Source organism: Dreissena polymorpha, chromosome 5, assembly GCF_020536995.1.
Source record: "Dreissena polymorpha isolate Duluth1 chromosome 5, UMN_Dpol_1.0, whole genome shotgun sequence".
Lineage (NCBI taxonomy): Eukaryota > Metazoa > Mollusca > Bivalvia > Myida > Dreissenidae > Dreissena > Dreissena polymorpha.
Window position 1 is genome coordinate 87061249 of NC_068359.1, and position 18650 is coordinate 87079898.

The following is an 18650-nucleotide window of genomic DNA, read 5'->3' on the forward strand; positions in this document are numbered from 1 at the left end:
CTCACCAAACAGTGAGTTAGGGTCGTGTAATGTAATAACTTGGTCGGGGCCTCATTTACAATGTTCGTTTTGACAAGTATGGTGAAAATTCTTTAAATTAACACAATTTTGCAAGTCTGGGGCTTCTTTATACTTACATTTGAGTCGTGCTCTGTGAAAAAGGGGTTTAATGCATGTGCGTAAAGTGTCATCTAAGATTAGCATGTGAATCTGCCTATTTATATACAGAATTATGGGAACGAGATTTTTCAAATACAATTCAATGCAATTCAATGCATTTAACATACTATAGATCTTAGAATGCCTTCTGTGTGAAACGTTGAATTATTTGAAAGTCAGCCCATTGCCCGATTCCCTATGGGAAACCAGATGTTATCCTCCTTGACTTAAATAAATCCTTAACGTGTATGTTCGATGATAAGTTGAGTAAACATGATGTTTCATGATGAGATATGTAATAGGTTATCAAGTGTATACTGAATCACAGGATTTACTTAGAGACTTTTATCTGATAATTTTGATCTGAGTTAGACGATCGTCCAACATTTTCGAATGATCATAATAGTCTTTTAGAGTTTTAGATTCATATACTATCTCTCGACTCACATCTCTGTCTTGAAATAATTAATGTTTAAAGTACATACGTATCGTAACACTTGTTTTCTTAGAAATTTATTAACTACTTCGTCTCAAATCCATTGTTACATGATGCCTGTCTATTGCAAATGAGCTTTTCATACAGATTGCACTGTGAAGCAGGGACACATCAGATGAGCATCGAACTATTATGGCAATAAGCCACACGAACGATTCGAGGAGCACATAACTGTCAATGTGATAAGTTTTGTTTTCAATTTTATAAGAAATTGACTAAGTAGTGTCACCAATGGCCTGATGATTAAGTTTCTAATTATATGCATCATTTTAAGGAACTGACAAAACAACTTCTCAATATAAACTAACATACCATAGCTATGATGCCAAACTCATACTCACATAAAATTATCACTACATGTACATGATTAAGTGATGTACAGGTGTGTACATACATAAGGTATTATATTGAAAAACTGCACTATTCTATAGGAGTACAGTACGTGCGCACTGTTTCTTGACCAGGAACATAATTATTGAGAACATGATGTCGTTTGTAATACTTTACAACGTACCAAAACGCTGAAGTGTAAACAGGAACTTAATTTCAACAAGTATGAGTGGATTTTGTTGCAAAGTTTTGGTTTGATTACATTTTAATGTCTGACTGTATATATCGTTTTAAACACCATATTATTATTTTTGATTTTGCATGTGAATCCTGTTAAAATATTTGCTGAATTTTGTTGTAAAGGTCGCTCAAAATGGCGATCCATCGTACCGTGCAAACAAGATCCGTACTCTTTGTTCAACATAAATATGAATATCAAATGCTCATGAAATATATGTCATGCTATAAAGATTGGCACGACTCAGCACAAGAACAAAAATATCTGTACATATGAAACAGTAGAAAACAGGATTGCATTTTTGTTGGTTTAAATGACATTCCTATGTTCCCTTTATTGTCTTGTAACATGCATGTGATTTCCACGATACGTGTTTTTCAAAAATCACTTTTGTTTCACATGTTGGTTAATACAGAATTACATTTTGTAAACAGGCAAGTGTCATGTAAGTCCATGAAACTATTTGAGTTGACTTGCGACATCAGTAAAAAACAAGGAAATCCCTCCTTTTGCAGAATATTTTCCGTAACAAATACACTCCTCGAAAATGATATCAACTTCGATACGCATAATATGCGTTGAAACATATTTTTGATATACATATTATAATAAAATGTATTAATTAAAGGGTTAAAATGAAGATTTAAAGCTAACTGCTGTAGTTACTGCAGCGAAGTCAACGTTACCGTAGAGACGCGTGCGTGTGACAATTTAACAGAGTAACTTAAAATCGTACCACGCAAGCCAACATAAATTAAGTGTAGTTCTAATAAGCAATGGCCTATCATGAATAATTACTTACAAGCATTCCCTATCATGAATATATTGTTTGAATATTTCTTAAAAGTTATAGAATATAGTATGGTCGAGAAGTCACGTCACCGAATATGTTGTACCCGTGCGTTTTACTAAAATTATGCCATCTCAATGCTGATTCAAACGCACTGTGTTTGCCATAAAAACCTTTACTGGTGTTGTTGTTTTAATAATATACTTTTCATTTTTACATCTTATGTGTAAGATTATCGATTATTAACAGTCCCCGTAAGGACGTTAAAAAATTGCACTCGCCGCCCATATTTCAGGGCGTCGGCGCGGGGTATTGGGTATAGTTTTCAACTAGCAATAACCACGCCACGGATAAACCTCATTGGCTATGGTACCGCCACTGCGCAAAGCTACTGAGAGCTACAGAGAAAACAATATATGCAAATCTAATATAACAAAGCGGAATTTAAAGATATATGAAATTGACAGCGTCTTTAATCATTAACAATTATATAAAAGAAAATCTCTGTCTTAAAAATACACGTCCAAAATATTCCATATTTTGTTATAGGATTGCGTCCCTTTATTTCGATAATTTGTCTTTATTTCGTCGTCTTCCCGTCACAAGCTAGAACACGTATTGGATACGGTCGCCAGTGTCTTCAATTGAAATGCAAGTATGTAGGTATATCAACAACTTCCGCCTCTAGAATATTTGATCAATTTTGAGTCTAATGAATCTGTAGCGGAAAACGTAACAGAAAATAATTTAACACAGTAGCTACTGTGTTGTAACCTGAAAATTAAGTTTGTGTTGTTCTTTATAAATGTATTTGCATAAGAATATCAAGTTAGATACGAATTAACATCCTTACACTAGTATTGTCCGTACATATGAATAGTGTAAATATAGAAACTGTATAATGATAAGTGTTAATCACAAATGATTAATGACTCCTGTATTACAGCGGAGATATAATCTGGAAGTCATGATATCATCCCAGAGAGAATGGTTGTATGAAACATATTATTCATATAGATTTATTAAACCTGTGCATGCTGTTTGTAGCTTTGAGTACAGCATTTCATATATACAAATGACTTCATAATGTAATAAAAATTGTTCTACTAAACAACGAAGAGTTATTAGTTTAGGATGTCTAACACTTGGCTTGTATTGTCGCACTCCTTGGTAAAATCCTAGGAAGAAAACTTCACAATCTATAATGAGTGCTTTTGATCAAACTACAAAGCAAATAAATAAAACCGAACAAATAGTTGATGTGTCGAAAATTAATAAGCTCACATGTTGCATGAGTGTACACACTTTACAGATTTCCTGTTGTTGTCTTCGAATTAGTTTTTATGAATGCTCGGGGTACATCTATGATATATGAAAACAAAGGAACTTTTAATTTCAAAATAAATATAAACCTTTTTTCGCTAGATCTGTAAAGACTTTCTCGGTTCACTGCAACTAATTCGAGGACAACAATAGGAAACCCGTTCAGTGAGGATAATTCTAAAGCTTGTGTTCTTATTTTTTTACGACACATCAACTATTTCTGCGTTTTTTTTTTTATAAATTTGCAATACCGTTTTAACCATAAATCTTATAAATGATGGAGATGTTGTCATCTTTTGTTCCAGGAACTACTGCATCCCAAACCATCATCCATCATGGTTTAAAAATATATAAGAAAATTGCTTCGCTGTTAAGTAAAACAATCATGATTGCATTCACAAGTAATTGTTTCAGAGAAATGCTTTTCTTAAACCTACACATAACATACATAGGTTAAAGATATGAGCCTTGTTCTGAGAAAACTGGGCTTAATGCATGTGCGTAACTGGGCTTATTGCATGTGCGTAAAGTGTCACCCCAGATAAGCCTGTGCAGACCGCACAGGCTAATCAGGGACGACACTTTCCGCCTAAACTTGATTTTCGGTAAAGAGGGACTTCCTTGAAATTAAAAATACCATAAAAGAGGAAAGTGTCGTCCCTGATTAACCTGTGAGGACCGCACAGGCTAATCTGGGACGACACTTTACGCACAAGCATTAAGCCCAGTTTTCTCAGAACACGACTCATATTAATAATGCTTTCCATTCAAGCATTCCCTCTGGGGTTATATCAATTTTTCCGTTTTCATATTGGTTACAACATACTTGTTATAGCATACTTGCTTAACAGTTTAATCTTATGCACCTAACAGTAGCTAATAGTACCACGAACAACTATATGGAAACAGTGTCTGGAGTAATATTATTACTGTACATGAACAACATAAAATTCACATGTACACAGTCAAATGGAACGTTATTTCATTGGATTTATTGTGTTTAAAACGATACATACAATGAGTAATTATAAAACAGCAAAATCCACCCACACTTGTTTGACTTTAGTTCATTTGTATCGCTATCAGCGTTTTGGCCCAATTAACGTAGTGATGTATAGTGTGCCAAAACAAAACCGTGTCCACCCCATTTCGCTCTTAATCAAGAACAATCGAGTCAGAAGTGTGCATCTATGGAATATTGTCCTTGTACAATACACTTGCGTATAATTGCACACTTATACCTTGCCCATAAATGCAGTGATAATTTAACGTGAATCTAGGTATGTATCTTTTAACGTTTATGCAATATTCATGTATTCATAAACATTTGGACGTGACTGTTAATTATCCAATCTATTCATCGGAATATTCAATATTAAAATGGACGAGGTGGGCTAATATCATGTTGAATTATTTGTGGTTTTGGTTTCGATGTACCTTACTGAAAGTATGTTTGGTTTATGCACTGGGATATCTGTATTTCTTGGTTATGACATCTATATCTAACTTACACTTGGAAACTGCAAAACTAGTCACACAAATCCGTACAAAAACAACAAGTCATACACATTATTCAGTCTCATTCATTCACTGGAAATGCGAATATTCAAACATTTTGCCGAAGAAAAAACAAGAGATGTTTATTCTCTAAAGTAACAACGCATTTCCCTTCAATAAACCGTATCATTTCATCATTAAAAGATGTTAATTACAAAAATGTAATATCCATTGGTATTTGGAGAGTCGTCGCCTAAACAAGTAGTCCATGTTGACAGTATAGCCCATGGTACAGATTGGATGACGTACCCATTGCGTCCAGTATCGGACAACCATTTATAGACACTGTAGATACTTCAAACTAAAATTAAAGTTCTGACACGTTCATTACATTTTGTATATACCTATAACGTACAATTTATAAACTCGTACGTGATAAATATTTACTTGTTATATCTTTCGGACACTTTTAATTGAGCGTAAAATACATAATTAATTCCTATTCAGTGACATATGCAGTTTATAAAGGTGATACATCGCAATATTTTTTTATGAAATGATTTGAGAGGTGTTGACCTCCTTTAATCGTTGTTCTATTCGTCAGAAGCATTATGAAGATACCAAATTATATCTTTAAGATATTGCCCTGATTGCGTTCAAACTTTGAAAATCAATATCAACTGTCAGAGGCGCTTACCACGCTCACACGTTTTGAAATGTATCGACGTAAAGTTGTACATCTCTTTATTTGAGGCTCTTTTTCGGATAGCAGCAGTTTCATAAAAAGCACAATTTTGATGATCGAAAACAATTTTCTACTTTTTATTGTAAGGCCACAGATAGGATACCAAGCAAATGTACAAATATTTATGCTTTATTTGCTTTTTCAATCTGTTTAACGTAGACGGAACTGTATACATGGTTTACATGCCACATGATGTTTCTTTAAATATGTATCAAACACATCTCCCAAAAAATCAGCGAGTAAGGACTAAGACAATTAGTATAATGAAATATCACGTGCATTGTACATATCTTATATCATTCAAACAATTTGATCCCTTCGGTAAAAATATGCTATATTGCTTTCATGTTCATAATTGTTTGTCTTTGTGTTTTTTTAATCGACACCGGTCTTCTTACTACCCATATTGAAAGCATCTGCTCGAATAAGAGGTATTACTATTGTATTTCTTCATTTATTGTTTATTTTTATATCACCCCTTTAAACAATGAAGTTTATTCATTTTGTTTAATTTATGGTTTGTAACTTGTGACAAAATTATGTAAAAAAAACAACCTTTAAACGCATATTAAAGATGTGTACGTGTGACATTAACTTGCCTATGTATTGATTTAGGTACTGTAAATGTAGAGTTTAGAGGCGTGATATGTCACCCGGTAATAATTGGGGTATATCCGTTATTTACACGCATTATCTTCCGTCACTTATTTGTATATTGTCGATTGACAATTTTAAACATTGTCATGGTTTCAAGTAAAAATCAACTTTTAATACTACCTGTCATCGACCGAAGATATTTAATGCGTGCGATCGAGAATTTGGACATTAGTATGTACATGCCTTAAATATCGTGTAATATACGTTGTTCATTCATAAAGCTTTCGCAGGGTTCAAATTGCGATGAAGGCAAGAAGCATTGGTTGAATTTGTGTTCTGTATATGAATACTGTTGCCAGATTATTCCAAATATTATAGTTTCTGAAAGTACATTTAATGCCATTTTCCAAAAAGTCACAAATCTGTGGACATGTAGCTTTAACTTAATGTGCATGACCAAGATTGCTTTTCGTGATCCAGTGTAGAAAGGTTAATAACAAGCTCAATTAAACATATGTTTACATAATTTATATATTCTTCCAAACTGAAAGAGTGTTAATATTATCGTTACTGCATGCATTCACCATTGAATAAAATCACGTCATCCCCCATTTATAATGTTTACAATGAACACATGTTTCACGATCGTCATATCGCGATTTACGAGGGCTATGCACTATTCACACTTATTTAAGCTCAGTACAAATGTGATAGATTAAAAAACAATATTTAGGATAAAGGCAAAGTTAATTGCATCTTGTATCGTGCAGTCATATGCGGTATCCTGTTCATTACTGTATTGGGATAAGGAAATTTATAAAGTAAAATCCTTAACACACTGCTGATTTGGTGTGTGTTTCCCAAAATTGTCATCTTAAAACATTTATAAAAAGATCTGGTTATCACTCATCAGTTGATGCGCGTTTTTCGTGTAAGTAATTAAACATCAAATAAAAGATAAACAATTTTTTTTTGGTTTATAACCTACCCAAGAATGTTTTTACGTTAGTTTCGCCGCTGTCAAGTTATAATCGCAAATGAATGTTAGATTTCCAAACTGTTACGATCGGGTTTACACTTAAATCAGTAGAGACCGATTGGTCATTGTCGGCTCAGGTATTTTCCGTAACCGGGATATATTTGTAGTATTCAAAAGAGTACCCGGGGTACTTTTAAGTAGTACCTGAGCCACAGCGACTAAATGAGATAGCCACGTTTCGTGTTTGACGGCCCGGATACTACTTACAAGTTCCCCGGTCCCCGGGTACTCTTCAGTATAGTGCAAAATAACCGGTGCTTAAAAGAGTATCCGTTTTACTATAATAGTATCAAGTAGTACCTGAGCCGACCAATGACCAATTTAGCGTTAGTTAGGCACGAAAACCTTCCAAACGTTTTGCCAAAATCACTTAGGGGCAACACAAGTACCATCATATCAAAACATGTTAATGAAAAACACAGTTCCTAAGTGTGTTATATATTCCATACGCATTGCCAATTGGCGTTGAAGTAAACAAACACTTCGGAGTCAACTTGGAAAACCAGCGCTGTTTCTTTGAATTTTAAAGTATTTCTACTCTTTTTGAACGATAAACGACCCCAAAATAATAGGATAAATAGAATATTATGTGAGTTAAGAATAAAGATCAAGTTTATCATGCTCGGCACGAACCATGTTAGCGCTCGGCAAGCCTCGCGCTACATCGGTTCTAAGCCTCGCATGATAAACTTGATCTTTATCCAAAACTCACATAATATTCTCTATATATATTGGGTCCCATGTATATTGATATACAATTTAACAGCTAGTCGAATCTTAGAATAAAACAGATTTTAAATACAGACCCGTCAATTAATTACCACACCTTAGGTCAATATACAAATACTTTTTTAATAAATTAATATATTTATTTCTAAATCTGATCATGTTAGGTTGTTTTCAGAGTCAGGTCGAAAGTCCGATCTTGTGGAGATTCGTATTATGGTGACACAGTTTGGATACAACGTGGAAATCGGACGGCGGCGCGTTGAGAAGTACAAGGAGTTTGATAGGCTGTTTATTTAACTTTCAAATGTAAAATGCAGAGGGAGTAACCGTCGTTTCGTATATTGACTTACAAACCGTAGTAATGTCCCTTTACTTAATTATAAATAGATTGTGTGTATTTTTTTTTGTTTCTGCGTGAACTAAATATCATGTGAGGTTAAAAAAGGAAATTTATTCAAATAAATTTTTCGTCAATCGAAACAACCGTTAATTTAGACTTTTTTTGTTGACAAGTGAAGGATTATATAATAAATATATTACACAAACATACGTTAGTATACGGTTATTAATTACTTAATGAATACATGTAAATACTTCCTGTATTGTTGTACGAATAACGAAAGTTCACTGACATTATTTAACTTATACGGCGAGTTCGTGTGAAGAACATTTCAACAACCATATTAAACTGTGTTTACTAAATTAAACGTCGAAATCGTTTGTTTTCAATGGAATGTGTTAACTGGAATTTCCAGAGACAATTACTATTACTAAACCGTATTTGTTTGCTATAAAAAAGAAAGTTTGTTGGAAATACCAGTTCGTGCTTGGTCAAGACACGACGAAACATAGTACGATGGAAATACCAGTTCTCGCTTGGCCAAGACACGACTAACATAGTACGACTTTGATGAATTAACAAAGATATTTCACTAATGTTAACCATGTCAAACATGACGTAGATTTTTGTTGAAAAAAAACATAAAATATTGTGTGTCAATAGCTTAGTTAGTTACACAAGTGAGTATCAGTTGGTAATGAACATGGCAGACAGACACACGGATTTAGATTCAAATGTTGAACCAGACGAATGCCCTTCAAAGATTGACTTGGGTCGCACCTTGCCGGCTTCACAACTGTATTCAAAAGTTGGCGTTGCTGTTAGTGATGAATGCGGGGAACATTTATACAAACAAGCAACACTCGCGGAAATCGGAAGTTGCCAAGATAAAGAACTAAACCAACCGAACCAACACACAAATGGCGTTGCCGTTAGGGATGAACGCGGGAAACATATGCACGAGCAATTTCAACTTGTTGAAGTAGAAAGTTGCAAAGATAAAGAACCACACGGCCAGAAAGAGAATGTTCAAGAAACAAAAGAAATCGCACAGAGATTAAGTGATATCTGCTTACATGAACAAGCAATTGAACACGGCACCGAGACACTCAATGCTGAACGCACTGGTGATATAGAGAAACATATCATTGATGATTTTACCTATACATGCATCGATGCAGAAGGTGATACGCCGCTGCATTTGGCAATAATATGTTTATTTACAATAGAACAAATATATTGCATAATAAACACGATTCTGAAAAGATTCCCTGATCATGATGTATTGAATCATCAAAACGACAAGTACAGACAGACGCCCCTACATCTGGCCGTGCATACAGGACGGACTGATATCGTGCGTTGTCTATTAGGGTTGGGAGCGCAGACGACACTTCAAGACAGTCAACTACGCACACCTGCACACATTGCATGTTTGAAAGGCGACAGAGCGAGTCTTAACGCTCTTCTTGAAGCAGATGATAATGAACCAACGCGTTGTGTAAGTTTTTACGACAACCAAGGCCAAACGTGTCTTCATACTGCTGTTCTGAACCGTAAATGTGAGCTAGTGCATATTCTTTAGACCACGGGGCAGACATTAACGCTCCTGAAAGGAGGAGTGGCCGAACCGTTCTACACTTTGCTGCAGAGGCCGGGGATATTCGAATGGTTAGTTTGCTTTTGGCAAACGAAGGGCTCGAACTGGATGCGCTTACCTTTTCAGGTTATACTGCGTTACAGCTGGCAATCGGGAGGCCAAAAATCAATGTCAGAGGTCATCGCACTTTTGAGGCCTTTTTACCCAGCCGACGAAAATCTTACCATGCTAGATGCAGACGATTAAAAGAGGATGACAATCAGAGGTATTAATGTACTTTGCTTTAAAGTGATTCATGTCCTTTGCAGCTGATTTGACTGAAATATTTTTAACTTAAATAAGTATGCAGTTTAATCTCTTACATAAATTATATGTATGTAAATATTATTGGTTATGTGTCAATAGTGAGATTTATCAAGTGTGTTCTAGTTGTGGTTTCGTGCTTTACTGATAACATTATTATTATTATCAGTTTTCGTCAGAGTGTTTTTTTTTTACACTGGCGTGTGCGCTAACTAGAACAAGTATGCCCCTAAAATAAGAGTCAATTTCCTTTTCAATTGGCATACTAATTGAAATATACTCAAAGATAGTTCTTGTTGTTTTCAGATTATGGGCATGCTGTGTAACGTTATCAGATATTGAGACAAATGGCTGGCTACTGTGGTTCTAGACGCTAATGAGATTAAGCATCAGATCAGCATGATGTACCGTAATAATGTGGTATAACGTGCGTAGTTATCTTGCAAGTTGACATATGGCACAAGTGTTCAAACTCATGTGCCATATATACTTGTTTTATTAATGTGTGTTGTGATAGGTTAAACATTTAAGTTGGCAATCAATGGTGCTTGTTCGATTCACTGTTATTAAATGAACGATGGGTAGATTGATCTCAGAGTATGTATTGCCGAACAATATACTTAAGAAATGACGGTAAATGGTTACACAATATATTTATCCCAGGGTTAGCAGGTACATTGCAATTGTTTTTGCAACCGAATTGGTTTGTTTTTGTTTATTCATAAATTGTTTCCACTCGGAACTCAGTGTGCAGTTTGTTGTGAATAGCAAACGAGCATGTAAACATTTCAGACTGTTATTTAAAGTGAAATTTTAGGATATTAAACTACTAGCAAAACTATGTACAAAAAGGCAAATATTGTGTTTAAAAATAAATTAAGTAAAGTCTTTTAAAATAAACTGCTCCAATTGTTTGATATCTAAAGTTATACAGATCCCTTTCATTATTTTGTCTTTCCAAGTTAAATTCAATTGGGAAATATTAAAGGAAATATCACAATGGCAAACACTTTTTATAAGAATTATTGTATTACGACGAACTAAATGTTTGAAAGAAAGGACTGCTCAAGACTGGATGGATGGGCTTAATGAAATATTGTGTGTGTATTATGGTTTTTGGAACATTGTATATGTGACGACATCTTTCAAATGTTTTAACATGGTTAGCACAGGGCTTCACCAATGCTGGAGTGCTATGATTTTAACCCTTTGCATGCTGGGAAATTTGTCGCCTGCAAAAATGTCGTCTGCTGAATTTCTAAAATTAGCATTTTCTTCGATTTTTTTCAAAGAATACTATCAGAATAGCAAACAGTTTGGATCCAGATGAGACGCCACGTTCTGTGGCGTCTCATCTGGATCCAAACTGTTTGCAAAGGCATTCAAAATTCGGTTCCAGCACTGTAAGGGTTCAACTAAACCATGCATGATAATAGAGTTTCAACTGCGGTCTGCGTATACTCTATTTAAGCAATCTACTTTAAAATAGATATATGTATTCGTTTACGTTCGGTACATGGGTTTAAACTTAACGGGACGTATAACATCAATCAGTTATTTATGATAGATTATTTTGTTTTCAATAAAAAGACGCTCATTAAATCACATCACAACATGAACAAATACTCTTGTTAAACAATCGAAACTTATAACATATTTTCCTAATGGACAATATTAATGGACATGTAGCATGTATAGATAGAACGGTAGTAAGTTACAGTGATAATGTTGTTTTGTTTTACAATACTTACAGCATGAATTTTAAAATTCCATAACAGTTTTAAATTTATTTTATATGTATGACTTGAATAGTATTTTTTTCTTCTTTTTTAACTTGAATTTAACATCAAACTCTTCTAAAAGTTGAAATAAGTGCGCAAAGGTCTTTCTTAAATTGTTTATTACATTGTACTTGTTTAATTGTTTTCTAAAGCTTATACAAACAACCATGTAAATCAATCCTGTGCAGTGTTTTTTTTGGATGAAAAATTTGGCGTTATTCGGCCCCATTCTCCCATCTCTAGAGTATATATTTCCCCCCCAAATATTTGAAAAATTCCCCTCTCGTAAGTGTAATTCAATTTTAATCAATACCACATTAAGATAATTCACAGAAAAGCCAAGAAAGTTGATGTTGAACATGAACAAAACATGAAAAAGAGTTGGAATAATGTTTTTCTCTCTATGTATGGTGAATTATAGTGTTAAAACTTGATTTAAGTTGTACTGTTACTTGTAATGCATTGAGATTTCCCTCTTTTCCCCCTTTTTGGCTTTTAAGCTCGAATTCCCCCCCCCCCCTCAGGGGACCCGACCCCTTTCCACCAAAACTGAAAAAAACACTGTTGTGCACACTAAAAACAAACTGTATCTGTACAAACGTGCATTATTATCGTTGATAATATTATTTATATGTACGTGTAAACGATTTTGATGTTAAGTATGTGCAAGTTGCATGAATATTTAATGTATTTTATGTGCAAGGTGCATATATATTTGTTTTAATTTATGTGCACGTGCATACATATTTGTTTTTATTTATGTGCACGTGCATACATATTTAATGTTATTTATGTGGACATTGCATACATATTTAATGTTATTTATGTGGACGTTGCATACATATTTGATGTTGTTTATGTAGACGTTGCATACATGTTTGATGTTATTTATGTGCACGTTGCATACATATTTGATGTTATTTATGTGAACGTTTCATACATATTTGATGTTATTTATGTGCAAGTTGTATACATATTTAATGTTATTTATGTGGACGTTGCATACATATTTGATGTTATTTATGTGCACGTTGTATACATATTTGATGTAATTTATGTGCACGTTGCATACATATTTGATGTCATTTATATGCACGTTGCATACATATTTGATGTTATTTATGTGCACGTTGCACACATATTGGGTTACAGCATGCCTGCGATTTTAGAACATATGAAAACAAACATATTGTATGTGAGAATTCATTTACAGTTTGATTTAAAATTTTAATGTTAACATGTACGTAATATTTAATTGATTAATCTTGATTGATATCTTTATTATTTATTGTATTTGATGAGGTACATTTTTCTTTTTGTATTATAATTTCGTGCGTTATTTCTACAGTCCAGAAACGAATATTTTATGCAGTTTTCATGATTTAGGAATACGACAGCAATACATATATCTCTAGAGAAAGATTACAGAAGAAATATATTGTTTAGATATTTATATTTATGTTTTGTAAATACTCTCCTTCAGGTGTTACAATTCGTCGGCAACAAGTTATCATTATTATAAAACTTACGGTAATCGCCCGTCCGTCCATCCGTCAGCACTACTAAAATAACTCAAAAATACGTTAACTGCAGTCATTTGACTTGTTTAATGAAATGCCAGTTATTGCATGATTTTGCATAATCTTTAATTTATTTAGACAGCATGTTATTGCAAAAGTTGTTTTACATCAAAAGTAAAACGTCTGAAGACAGTTCAAATGAAAAGTCTTGAGTCTTAATACTGAGGATTTAATGGATATGGGTTTACTATGAAGCGATACACATTCCTCGATTCAGTGCAACATTGCCAAAGCCTTGTTTACGAAATTCATATCGCGATACAACTTTGTAAAATCGATCGAAGACAAGTTTAACCGAAACTTACGAAAATGAGTAATATGTAACTGATTCGTACATGTATACAGTAGTGTAAATAGGCGTGGTGGACCGATTTCACGGTATGAGATACCAGGTTTCCTTGGATACCGATGCAATGGATATTTACTTAGGAATTTAAGAAATTCTTACGTTACGTAATCTATTATTATTGTCATGTAATAATATTACTTTTTATACGTTTAAGTTAGTTTAATGTATTATCGCGTGCTCACTATTTAACCCATTTATGCCTAGCGTCTAGAAAAAAAGCCTTGGCAAACAGCGTAGACCCAGATGAGACGCCGCAGCTCAGGGTATTCGCTGTATGATTAAAGGAATTTCTGTAGAAACATTCTAAATATAAAAACATATACAATACATCCCTAACTTTGGAAATAAATTGATCTAATTTAGAAAGATGGGAGAGTCCACTAGGCATAAATGGGTTAATAACACAAGGACCATATGACGCATTGTGGCGCATGAGACACATGTTTAAAATAATGTTTTGATTTTAGTATTCCAACATTTTATGTTAGCACTTTTTTTCTGATTTATTTAATGACTTTATGATAATTCAATATCAAATAAGAACATTTTATCGAAAACAGATAGGACAGTTTAATCATTGATTTGTAAACATGGAAGCAGTCAACACTTAGTTGTCAGCAATATATGCAATCTTTTAAAAGTTATGTATTTGAAGATATATATTTAAATTTAATTGGGCATTTCTTTGAAATTATAACCAACATTGTGCCATAAAATGTGTACGTTGGCATAGTATTCAGTCTATTCAATGTGTTTGTTTATGTCAGTATACCACTTAATCTCAAAATGGATCTATTGAGGTTAATATACTCCTTCTTTATCAAAGATCTTAAGAAAAATCTAAGTTGGGACTGAAGCTTTTGTCTGAAAGTGGCATAAATACGGCACTATTATTTCATTAAAAAAATATAATATGTTAATTATGCTTTATTGAACGTCTCCTTAAAGGGGCCTTTTCACAGATTTTGGCATGTTTTGAAGTTTGTCATTAAATGCTTTATATTGATAAATGTAAACATTAAATTTTAAAAGCTCCAGTAAAAAAAACAAAAATAAAATTTAAAAAAGGAAAAAAAGTAGCCCGCAGCAGGGCTCGAACCAGTGACCCCCGGAATCCTGAAGTAAAAATGCATTAGCCAACTGAGCTATCCTGCCAAGCATACGTAACATGCGTATTTTAACGTTATATAAGCAATCTTCGTAGTTTCACAAATTTAAACGACAACAACAGAACTCTCCAAATTATTCAATCGTTTCGCGTTGCAACGCTTTATAATTTTTAGGTTTTAAATCGTCAAAAGATGCATATAATGGCTATATTAGACCATGGCAAATGTTCAGTAATACTGTTTCCTCACAAATATCATAACTAAACCGAAAATTTGCGAATTTGAAACAATTTTTTTTCAATTTTGTCAATTTACCAAACCGTGAAAAGATCCCTTTAACGCATGTTTCGTTTTTATGAGCTCTCACTTAACTATTTGTTTTATAATTAAAACAAGAAATATCTTTAAAAAGATATACGGCATTGATGTTGTAATGTTTGCGACCAGTGAAAGGAGATGGAATGAAGCGACCATGTTATTTAATGAAGGTAGTGAGTGATAATAAGATAATATAGTTTAATGTATTAACAAATAAAAATGAAGAACAAGAAGAGGTGAAAATTTTTGTGTATTTTTGTCAATAAGTATTGTAATGACTAGAAGTACATATCTGGCGTAAATTTACGACATAATTTACGCACTGCGTTAATTTACGCTGTTTAGTGAAACGCGTTTTTGAGAACAAGATTTGCGTACGCAAATATTTACGGAAATTATTTGCGTACGCAGCTTAGTGAAACGCACTCTAGGTTTCATAATTGAACGAGTTATAGATTAGTTTCAATAGGAAAAGAAAACATATTCGCCACTGAAAAACTATGAACATAATGTTGGAATGAAATAAAAGATATTGTGTTTTAATGTGTACAGATGTTAGTAGAATGTAAACATAAAAGACTCAATATTGCAAGCATCATAGTGATATGAATTTTTTGCAGAAAAACAGAACTTTTTATTAAAAAAATCAACAAAACAAAGTACAAAGAAATATATTTACACTAATAAACGCAAATATGGATTGTAATAAATCAAAGACAGATATATTTCCAACACCTATATATTTCCTTAGCATCGCGGGCTACCGCCCCCAAACCCCCGCTTTGTCGATAGTGGTAAACAACTGCGTACCCGCAAAGTGCAATCTAGCCTAGTTTTTGATTCGTTTAATTGTAGAGACATGTGATTAATGCTATACTGCTTCGTAAACTAAGGAGAAACGTTTCGATGTAATGTTTAGAGGATGTTTTGTATCATGACAGTTTTAATTTATTGTAATTTACATGTAATTTACAATATATTCATATTTCAGTTCAAATGATATGCATCCATTGTTTTAGTCTGGGAACCAGACTACCAATGTTTACGGGGATTTTTGTATTATTAGCCAATGCACAAGTCGGGTTTATTCAGTTCGGACCTATCATGAATGAAGGTCATCTAAGGTCAAAAGTGACGTTAAACAGCTACGCCGAAAAAAATGTCCCAAAGACACATTAAGGAGGCCGGGTTGGAATATCATTTGTAGTAGGTAAACCGTGACGTCTGAATTGCACTGGAAGAAACTCCATACGCATGCGCACGTTGTGAATAAGACAATAAGGGAACGTAAACTAATGTCAATCCTTGAATTGACTTACTAAGGCTATACAATGTAGTAAGGAAAATTGGATTCCTACAGCAATGTATGTTATCTTTTACATAAATTCACTTAACTGCAACATATGCATTCTTTTAATCAATATATATTATAATACAAAACGAAGTAGTTGATAGGAACAATTTTGAACAAAGTCAGAAAAAATAAAAGGCCACGTGGGTTTGAACATGACTCAGGAGCCGTAGGAATTTATGATAGTAAATATCACAGGTGGTTAGCGTGTGGCTATGATATTAATTAGTGAAAACATCATTGTGAATGGTAAATAATCAAATTATAACGAACAATCAATTTTTCTGAAGAAAAAAAATCACTATCAAATAAATTTATTACAAGGTATTCAACTCAAAATCACCCTAAAACGGGATGCATCGCTTTAAACAGCCATAACTTCATCAACTGTACAGAAAAATAGATGTTTCGTTATAATTTGATTATTTATCATTCAAAATGATGTTTTCACTAATTAATATATCATAGCATCACGCTTACCAACTGTGGTTTGTATTTCAAGATTTAAATGACAACATAGAAGTAGTTAAGTGTTATATTTTTACAATTTTACTCGATTCCAGAACTGGAACTTATAAATTCGCTGAAACGACATGTTATAACACATCCCTTATTATCATTTATAACACATCGTGTACCTATGAATACAAACGTTATATTTTACATTGACAAACCCCTAAAATGTATATAAAAATCAGCACTGCAATCAAATGCAGACGTCGAAGTTTAAGCTCCATCTCTTCATTATTTTTTCTTCCAAATTTTCGAAAGTTACATTCACTAATATTATGCTTTTATTACTGGTATTTTATGGAAAGCATTTGATTAGAACAAGAATTTCTCTCCTGATGGAGTTTCATCGTCTGTTATATTGCAACACAATATCACACAAGCGAAGGGTGGGTGTACTTTGAACCATCTGCCCAGCATTCGAATAGCAATCATGTTTTGATAATCTCGCCTTTTACTCAGCACGTTGAAGCTTTCCAACTTTATAAATAAAAAAACTGAATAAGTTTTGCAAGTTCCCGCCTTTTTAAAGTCCATACACTTTACCCATAAATAACTTGCAATAAAAATACTATAATGTATCTTCAAAATAGCCTTCATTTACTAAAGATACTATTACGTCAGTAGATGAATGCTATTAATAAGTACATTATTTACATTTAATCTAAAGCGGGTAAGCAATTTAAACTATAAAGTGGGTGTCTCTTTGAGAAATCACATGCGCCTGTTACAATACAAACTTTGTGATCTCCGCTTGGGGAATGGGCCATTTAGTTTAAGTGCGTTAAGACGTCACAGCGATCTATAAATTGAACAAGTTAATTTATGAATGGCATACCACGCATGGCGTATTATCGTTTCGATAGTATTGGAAATGCTGAGTGCGCATGTACGAAGGTTTCTTACAGGAACATCACGCTCTTTAAAAAGAAATCGCAGACGAGAAGTGATGAGCCTTTTGGGGGCGAAGGCCATATGGGAGACAATCCCGGTGCACTCGATAAAAAAACAAAAACAAAAACAAAAGAAGTGATGAGCATTCCGCCTAAAATAACCAGGACCGAACCAAATAAAATAAGGGAGTGAAACAAGCGCACACCTTTACATTAATTTAATAATCAAAACGTATTTTTTGCGAACTTAAACTCCCAAGTGAAACAAAAGGTATGTGGATTTATTTCTCCTTTTTTTCCAGTCGTATATTGTCATATTTATCTTTTTTTCGTATTTTTTTTCATGGCATGGTTAATTTGAAAGAAGCGGTCTAATACTATTAACATATTTATAAATTGTGCACATAAAATATTACTCACCAAATTAAACATTTTTAGCAATTAAATAAGTGAACTTATATTACTTTGGTTAAATTTAAGTATTCATGGCAAAATCTGTGAAAAGGCCCCTTTAAGGTGTGTTATCACATAAATTTAGCACATAATTTTCTTCCTGTTTTAGTTTCGATTTAT

General features: G+C 33.4%; 1 non-coding gene across 1 annotated transcript; it reads right to left on the bottom strand.

The window, feature by feature from the left end:
* Positions 1-2262: 2262 nt before the first annotated feature.
* On the bottom strand, positions 2263-2403 carry LOC127832783 (U4 spliceosomal RNA). The gene has a single exon (XR_008027135.1). It is a non-coding gene; the product is annotated as a U4 spliceosomal RNA (small nuclear RNA).
* Positions 2404-18650: the final 16247 nt, after the last annotated feature.